Source organism: Miscanthus floridulus, chromosome 16 (genome assembly GCF_019320115.1).
Source record: "Miscanthus floridulus cultivar M001 chromosome 16, ASM1932011v1, whole genome shotgun sequence".
NCBI lineage: Eukaryota > Viridiplantae > Streptophyta > Magnoliopsida > Poales > Poaceae > Miscanthus > Miscanthus floridulus.
In genome coordinates, this window is record NC_089595.1 from 72,453,199 (window position 1) to 72,463,345 (window position 10,147).

Genomic DNA, 10,147 nt, shown 5'->3' on the forward strand with positions numbered 1-10,147 from the left:
TTTTTTTTTGAAATAATTAAGGTATATCAAACATGGATGTCATTAATTCAGAATTGAAATGATATATAGGTATATAAAATTGTATTGTCTTTGTTCTACTTTGTTTTCTAAAAAAGTATTATATACTCTCAGTTTAGTTTTGTAAGCACTAATAATGAAATCATTTAGAATTGTTCTGTTCAATTGAATAACCAAACAAAAATAGTGATAATTATTTAGCTGATTTAATCAAACCGTAATTATGATGTATTTTTGTATTTGTACATGAATAAATTATATGCTGCTACACACACACACACACACACACATATATATATATATATATATATATATATATATATATATATATATATATATATATATATATATATATATATAAGAAACAATTCTTATGGTTTTTATATCCGGTTAGAATAATAAGAAATAATCAAAGTCCAGGTTGGTTGGTGAGCCTAGTGATAGGAGACTATCTAGCTTGGTTCGGAGAGCACTTGTTGGGTTTAAGATTAGTTTTTTGCTAAATGTTACGGCCTAAATGCTGAACTATTGACCCTACTTGTTCGGATGGGTGTTCACCCCAAAGTGTTCCCGGACTGCATGCATACATCTGTAAGTAACTTAGTGCAACATGGCAAATTTCATTGAGAGGAATCAGCAAAGAAAAGAAATCTTCTCCGGGTGACTGGATCGCCCCGGAACCACAAGAATCTCTAGAATGAGATTCCAACTCAGCACCTTTTGTTTTGATATATATATATATATATATATATATATATATATATATATATATATATATATATATATATATATATATATATATATATATATATATATATATATATTGTGCAAATATGGTTTATAGCCCCAATATAACAACCAATTCTGGCAGCCCACAAAGGAACCAAGCCCAAAAAATAGAAATCATCACGTTTCCATGTGTCCCGTGACTCTCGTCGTCGCTGAGTCGCTCGCGTGCAGCCCAAAAAGGTGAGCTCCTCTGCTTGACTTTGATTGGGATTTCTAGATTAGTATTGTGCAGCCGTGAACGTGAAACTGTGGCAGAGATACTCCCAGGATCTGCGTAGGCTGCAAAGCACTCCAACATGAAGTTTAGTTCGGTTCAGCCTTCTAATCTGAACCAGACACCTAGTTAGTGCTTGTGAAGCGTTACTCGTATGCTTGTGCTGATACTCCTAGGCTCCCGAAATCGGATATCTAGGAGCAGTGCTCACACCAGGCAGCTTTGCCTCCCCGTAAAGCAGACAACTCCAAAATAAATAAGAACGGTTTGGTTCCAAATTAGTATGAATGGTTAACTGATTATCGAACTAAATAATTTAGTTGAGGAATATCAAACATGGATATCTACCTTAATTAATTAAAAACATATTCAAAAATTTTAAAACTGCAATCATGCCATGTATATAGTATCAGGTTTTTTGATAGAGAAAGGAATGGTAAGGAGGCAGATCTGGACTGCAGGTAGCCTTGGCCAATGGTGTCGTGACCAGCCCTGAACGACTTGCTAGCTGCTGATGCACCGTTGCCAGCGGTAGGTTCGTGGATGGCGAGGCTTGCATTGGAGACGGCGCAGTGATGAACCAGAACCGCAGAGCCTGCAAATCTGGGACCTTAATATATTAGAAATCACACGGCTGATAGATTATATAAGCAAACAAAAAAGTCCTGCAATCCGAAATTCAGATGCCATTTCTCCAATTAACATCTCATTACCATGACTAATGGTAATTTCAGATTATTATATATAGTGCATATACCAAATCACCACATTTTTAAATAAAATATCTAAAACATCATCAGAATACTTTGGCGGCATTATAAGGAAATAAGGTACATATGAAAACAATTTTCCAGCGCACAAGTGAACACATGTGAGGAAAATAAATAAAAGTGAAAATCCCTGGCTGGCTGTTCCACAGACGGTCAGCTTTGCTATTGCCAAAAGGTTCATACCACATGAAATCCAATAGAATTCCAACCCTATCAGAACCAACTGCTCAGGTTCCTACCAACTGCAGGCGCGCTAATATTCAGATTGTAAAATAATAAGACAAATACTCTGTTTCTAGCATATACATAGCACACACCCTATCATAACCAACTGCAGGTGGGGTAACAGAATATATATTGAAATGGCTTAACCCGTACACAAATAATGGTTAGTTCAGTGTAAATAAAATTTCCTCAAAACTGAAGTACACAAAAGCTAATAATAGACTTTTTAGTTGTAGAGACTTGGAAACATGCAGCTACTACTATCTTTTCAGGCATGCTCTATTATAGTACTCCCTCCAGGCAAACAAAGCCCAAGTGCACAGAAAATTCGAATGAATCGTCTTACCTAATTCATCAACAAACAAATTGAATAGATTACCAAGAGCATAGAAAATTCGAATAAGAAAACGTTCAAGACTCTTAAAGAGGCAGTATTCCAGATCACACAAGCATGAACTGGAGGCAATAACAATTAAAGAAGATTCACTAACAGGGTGGACGTCCGTGGAAGACAGAAGATGTTGGAAGCTCCTCGTGGCAGTCCGCAGTCCTCCTCGAGGGCACAGCAAGACAACGAAGGTGATGGCGGCAGGCGACGACGATGGCGATGCGCTATGGCGAAGCACAGCCGGTGCGCGAGGGAGGGCATGAGGGCGGAGGCCGGTGCGAGCGAGGGGGAGGTCAGCTGGCGAGGGTGGGTGCTATTGCGAGGCCATATGATTTATAGCGGAGGATTGATAGCAGTCTCTCTCTTTCCTTTTGTGTTGGGGGCGGCCGGGCGGGAGTGCAAGACCGGGGTCATCGGGGGATTGATGATTCAAATTCTCTTTCCTTCTGTGTTGGAGCAAGGCGCAGGGAGCCAGGAGAGGCTCGTTGCCATGTATGCTGGTGCCGCTGATGCTGCTTGGCGTCCATGCATGTTAGCCATCCGACGACACGCCACAGTTGTTGTGCATGCAAACATGCAATCTGTACGAATAACACAATAATTTCCTACTTCCAATTTTACCGTGATCGACTCCGTTAGTTTAACATTTCTAATGCCAGGTGGGGATCGCACGCAGATCCCATTTGGTCGATAGAGATTGCGAGATTATGATTTGTGAACACCTATGTTTTTTTTTTGTAAACAAAGCGCTAGCATGCGCCATAGACTGCGAGCGATGGCCTGTAGCGCATCATTTGTTGGGCGCTTGTCGACGACGGCCGCGACTGCAAGCGATTGCCTGTAGCGCATCATTGTTGCGAGCTTGCCGCAGTCCACATAGTTTTTTTTAATTTATTAATCTCACACGTAGTTGCCATCAAGCGTTCAGATGAGCGCCATGCACAAGCGGCCATATATACAAACTTAAATGTAATATTCGAGTAAATATAAACGTGTTACATGACATTTTTCTTAAAATGTAAATCTAACAAGGAATATGACTCAAAATCACATGGAACATAAATGATCATTTTATTATTCTCTAGCCAATAATCCTGTGATTGAGTCCTACGCAAAACCGGAGGATTAGAATATGTTTTAGTTCAGGAATGATGAGACCCGCGAGAAGAACCCAGAGTACTCGTGCCTAATCCTGTAGCCGTCGCTACAAAAGACAGCGCAGCCGCCGGTCCATCCTTCCGCCACGCCGCAGCCGCAGCCCTTGCAACCTACCTCCGGCAGTGGCACAGGCACTAGGTCCATCATTCCATCCACCCTCCATAACACCTCTCGGACCGCGTCGACAGCTTGCTCATGGCATCACGCACTCTCGGTTGGTCCTGTTGGCCTCCGGCTTGCACCCGTGGGCGACGCCCTCGCCCTCCACCTTCCTAATGTACTGCTCGGCCTCGTTGTCCCCGTAAAGGAGGACGCCGAGCACGTAGGCTGCCACCTTGTGGTCAGCGGCGGCCGCCTGTTTGAGGCAGGCAGTGCCGACGGGGTCCATGCGGCACTGCGCGAAGATGATCCTGAGCCCGAGCACGAAGCAGGCCTCCGGGTTGCCGGCGGTGGCCAGTTTGTTGACGAGGGCGAGGTGTAACACCCCAGGTGTTTGTCACTAGTTAAGCAATGGGTTTAAACTCAAACATGACATGTTAAGTGGTGATGAAAGTTTCAAGATCAAATCTACAAAATGAGCGACCACTTAAACATTGGACCATGCACCATTGCTTACATGTTGCCCTTTCCAAAAAGTATGCTTGAGTAATGTTGGATCTACTTCTTTCATGTGCCCCACATCAATTTCCACCCACATGGATGATTGGAAAAGTTTCGTGAAGTTTGGAATCAAAAAGTTACATGAAATGATAAGTTATAATCTTTCTTGATTGCTTTATTAAGTGAATGGAATTATAGATCGTCAACCAAATCTTGCTACCTTGCCCAAACGACTCAAATTGAAATCTACAACAAAAGTCATGAAGGGTTCGTGTTGAGCGGAGGACAAGAAAATACCTCCATCGGTCTAAAACTTGGATTTAAGCTTTACCGCGATGCTACTTTGACCGATGTTGACCAATTGCTTATAGTGCTTGCATGGAGTTACACCTTAAATAAAAGTTGAAGTTTAAGTCGAATAGAGCCAAATTTGTTTGATGCTCAAGAGCTAGTTCAGTGCATAGCTAGGTCCAATGGAGCTCACAAGATTCAATGAACTGCTGTTTTTGGAACCCTGAAATTTGGCTAAGTGTAGATGACGAACTTCCCGTTTTCAGTTTCAATGTACCCATATTTGGCGAATTTTAGTTTGCAAACCATTTCGAATTTGGGAAAACTCCTTTAAGGAAAGTTAGAGTACTCTTGTAGCCCTACACAACGGTGTAATCGGTGGAGCAAATAATCGATCGGTTTAGGAGATATGAGGGGAGGAAAATGGGATTTCAGCTTGTATTTTCGCGGTGGAATTGAAATTTTGAAATTTGATGAACAGTAATGTTCATGGCCGACCGCCTGCAGCGCTTCATTGCCGCGTGGCCTCCAGTGCCCGTACCGTTCGCCAGCTCGCCTCCTTCCTGCTCAACTAAAAGACCGGCACCCTGCCCTCTCCACTCTCTCCCTCTCCTTTCCCCTCCCTTCTCCTGCTCTCTCTCCCAACCGGCACTTGCCGTTGCCATGGCCGCCGAGCTGCCCTCCATGGCCGCCCTGTTCCCCTGCCCCTCTCCTCCTCCTTCCTCCAGCTGCTCTGCCCGCCGCTGCTGGCCACAGCAGGACCGCAGCCAGCCACCACGGCCTCGCCTCGTCGAGCCTCGCCGTCCTCTGCACCGAGTCGGTCGGCCGCAGCTGGGAGTTGCCGAGCCGGCCAGCCGCGGCCTGACCACGGCGTCGTCAGGCCAGCTGCCGGCATGCCTCGTCGACCGGAGCACCTCGACCTTGGCCTGCTCCTCCCCACTGGACAGCCCGGCCACCTCCCCGGCGACCTCACCGGCCACAGCCGCCATTTTTTTTGTTCCTGCGTCCAGCGTTTCAGAGGAAGAAGAAGAAGGAGTAAATCGGAAATAGAAGCTCTTTCATGTGTTCACTTTGCATAAATGCCAGACACATATATTTACATATATGGGCTTTGTTGGTTTCTAAGATTTCCAGGGTTCCTAATGCAAAAGTACTTTCCTTTTTTCGGATTAATCTTTTCTTTTGCAGATTTCTGTGCTGAACTTTGGAAAATCGTAATAATCAGTAGAAAAATCGTAAAATAACAAATGTAGACTTTTTGGAATCCTTGTGAAATTCTCTATGCACTAGATCTATAATATGGTATGTTTTAGTTTAAATATTGTGCTGTAAAAATAGATCTATGCAGCTAGGTTCTTGATACTTGCCATGTCTTGTCTTTTTCATAACTGCAGTTTTTATGCTCAAATAAATGTGAAAATTTTGTGGAGTGCTACTAAGGTGATTGTTGTTGTCTGGTAAAAATTTCAGGGATTTAGGATTTATAGTTTAAGAGTTATAAAAATAACAAATGCCCTGTTTTGATTTGCTCCTATTCTGAACAGTTCTTCATGTTTGAATTAATTGGCTCAGTTAAGTTATGAATCATGACTTGATAAAAATACATGAGTTGTAGTACTTTTCTTAAGATTTCCAAAAAGTTAAATATAATGATTTTTGGCTAAGTAGATCTTGAGTTATACTTGCTTAAATCTCTGTGGCTGTTTCTGCCCAAACCCAGATAGGGTTTCCTTGTTCTTACTGTGGGGCCTTCTTAATTGTAGAATTAGCTTTAGGTGTTTACAACAAAGTTGTTTAGAATTTGCTAAGCTTTCTAAAAAGTCCAGAACCACATTTATTGGACATGTATAACTCCACTTATAGCTGTTTAAAGTGGCATGTTAGTTTCTGTCTATGTTTTGGACAGAGATGCAATTATTGGATTAGTTGACCCTTCTAACTGTAGAATCATCTTAATATGAGAATAAGAAAGTTGTAGGTAACTTCCTAAGCTTTTCAAAAAGTTATGGTTCATGTTTGTTGGAGGTCTAGAACTCCAGTTATGCTTCTCTGAAGTTTCTATCCGTTTTCTATACCACTGCTGTTGGGCTGGATTTGCAGTTTTGCTTGTGCAATTATTTTCGTGGTGTAAATGATGTTTGCTATGGTTGTAGTGAATACAAAAGTTGTAGCAAATTTCATAATCTTGCTTGTGTTCAAATTGTAAGACCATAGGCCTGATAGTTTAGGAGTTACATGACTTTTAAGTCTTTTATCAAGTTTTGATTTTATTCTGAGCAGATCTGAAAGATGCTAGTGTTTGATCTAGTTAGGATTTGAATGAGTTTTTGGTGATAATAACAAAGTTGTATATAATTCATGTATCTAGATTATGTTAAAATTTGGTGGTATTTGGCCAAGTAGTTTGTGAGTTATGCCTGTTTAAAGTTGGGTTACCGAATTGATTATTCTCTGTCTTGTTTAGACTAGTTTCTGTAAATGGGTGTATTTGACTTAGTTAACTTGAGAATCATGCTAAGATGATTAAATATGAATTGTAGATAATTTCATAAGCTTTCCATAATGTCTTCTTGCAAGTCATTTGGATTTGTGTAACTCCAGTTATAGCTAAATCTTGTAGCTGTTGTTTGCATGTCCAGAAATTGACAGATTCCAATTATAGTTGTTTGCTTGTATATTGCTAAGTGTGGCTCATACCTTTGATGATGGTTGAGTTAAAGTACCTGAGATCTTGGGAAACTTGTGTCATGCTTGGTGTTGTCGTCTTCTTTGCTATCGTGGCATGATAAATTGTGCGATATTTATAGTAAGCAATGCGAAGTGCTTGTGCATGTTAATGTAACCTTGTGCTTGTCTTACTTACTGCATGCGATGCATTGCCTATTGCACTTCCATGTATTCATACACTTGCATCTTGCACCTCATCTAGGTACGCTAGATGCATCACGGAAAGGATGAGATGTTGGAGCCAAACCCGAAGACGGCGTTTGATGGATATGTCCCGAAGATGGAAGGACTAAGCGAGTGCTAGGACCGTAGATGTCACCAAGTCGGTGCAAGCTAACTGAACTGACTTGTGTCGGATCCCAGGCAAGCCCCGGAGCATTTTAAGTCTCCTAGTATTTTACAAATGATTACTTAAGTACTTATGATTGATGCATTAGGTTATAAGAGTTGAATGGAACCTCTTGATGCATATAAATTCCTTGTCCAGATATTACACCTTTAACCGGTATAGGTCCAGGATCGAATATATGCTTAGCCATGCTTAGACCGGTAGAAGTCGGGTGATATCCTGTCACCTGCGAGATATAGGTGGATACCGGAGCACGGTTGGCTATATTTGCTATCGTGGAAAAGAACCATGGGGTAAAAGTAAATCAAGGCCGGGCGGAGTCTATGTGTAGGTTGACTCATGTGATTCCGTCTGTGTCGATTAAGGACCGTACCGTTGTTGGCGCTTCTGACAAGATTGAACGCATGCCTATCACTTAGCTGGCCGGATAACTCGTTCCGACCGTGAAGCCGAGTAGCTCAACTCAGGCCGGGACCCGTTCTGTTGTGCGCTCCTTGCGGGGGGCGATCAGACTGAGCCCAAGGGCAGGCTAGGCCTGAACGTCCTGGCATCTGGTGTCCCAGATTGTACGGCGCGGTACGGACCCGCGAAATGTGTACCTGAGTTGTACCAAAGGTGACCTAAGGTGACCGTTGATCTGGTCTGCCTGGGTTTGTGTTAGGAATAAATTCCCAGCTGGTTGAAATCGATTCGAATCGCCGTCTCTCCCGGATAGCGAGAAACTTGGCTAGTCCCAACATCGTAGTAATTGGATTATGGAATGTGATGGTTCGGATAAATATGGAATTACTATACCTGCTATGGTTACTATTGTATGCTCTAAAAAGATATACCACATGTTTGGCACAGGATAGTTGCTAATCTAGAGATGGATAGTTCTAATTAACTTGATGACAGAATTATAATTGTATAATTGAGTTAATCGCTTTTATGCAAAATGTTGTCAAGCTACCTCCACTTATAAAGCCTTGCATACTCCTTGGAGTCAATTTTATTTCTAGTTATGACGGGTAAGTCTAGCTGAGTACATTCGAGTACTCAGGGTTTATCCCACCATGTTGCAGGTGAGGTTTCGGCCTGTTGAAGATGGTGGCTAACCGCCGGTGGGCTCGGTGACTCTATATTTATTCTCATCTATATGCTTTTATCTGAGGATGCCACTTATGCTAGCAATGTATTTGGAACTCATATTAATGAAATCCTTCAAAAGCAATGTTGTTTTCACTAATCGGTTTTGAAATCCAAACTTGTATTATTATTTATGAATCTATATGTAATATTATTTCCGCTGCAACTCTGCGTATGTGATGTGTATTTGCTTAATCACGCGATCTTGGTTGTGATGTTGATTTACCGAGGTCCTGCGTGACACTCGGCGGACTACCGGGTTTATATAAGTGAGAGTATGCGTGTGTCAACGTGTTAAGCGGGGACAGCCGTATTTGATCTTGTATAAATTGGGCGGTTCTGTCACAGCTGGTATCAGAGCGAGATTAAGCATAATACTGTCAGGTACATAGTTTTAAAAGCCAAGTTTTGGTTTTAAAAAGTCTATTTTAACTAAAACTTTAGCTATAGGCAAATTTGTTAAAACTTATTTGCAAAACTATGCTAGCGACATCCTCCTTTATGCCCAGTTAAGGACTATTAGGTGGCTATCTAAGTACTAACTTTGGGGGTTTACTTCTTGCAATTTTTACTTTCGTCGTCCATACGGCGTGCTATTGTATGGATGCTGTTCACTTGAATGGTAATGTATGGATCAATTGCCTCTACGCACAGGTAAGTGTGAGTTGTGAGAGCATGACCGTCCAACTATTGGTCTAGGGGAGAGTTAGATATGGTTACTGGAATATTTACATGTTACACACATGTATATATGAAGGTACTTAATTGTGGGTATATCTACCGGGTAGCTATGGATACCGAAGTATATATATCTGGGTATGTATATATGGAAAGTATCTTAGTTTATTGCTTTCATTGTGTGCTTATTTATCTCTTGTGGGACTGGGCTGCAATGAATTTGCCTGCAGGTATGCTAACCACGAATGCGTAGATTGAATGTAGCTGACGACTAGCTATATATCGAGAGAGTACGTGTTATGCCACCGACATAGAACGTGATTGCCGCTTTAGGCTGGCAATTTTGTGAGAACGAATAGGACGAGCATGCATCATGATTGTGCTTGTGCATAAATATGCTTCCCTCACCTTGTCCTAATAATAAGTAACTTGTGATCAATGTGATGCTACTATCTTCCTTGTGTGAAGCTAGACAAAGTGCCTTGTTCCATGCCGCTTGAATAGCTGTGCTTGAAGATAGTGGGTGATTAGCTTTGCCTTGTATGTTTGCTTCCAAAGGAAATAGATGACAAAGTTAATAGTTAGCAAAAGGTTCACCCCTTTGAAAACTAAATTGCTAAATGTAAGTAAAACTTGTTTTGTAGAGATATCCACCTACTCAGTAAAACGGAAATAAAAGATAACAATACTTTACCACCATGTTTTGCATGATATGTATAGCGGTGTTGTTGTAGGTGACTAGTTGTTAGGTGTGAGCTTTGTGCTTAGTAATAGTCGCTTAAGCTAATTAGATTGAGTATTTCGAAATGCTT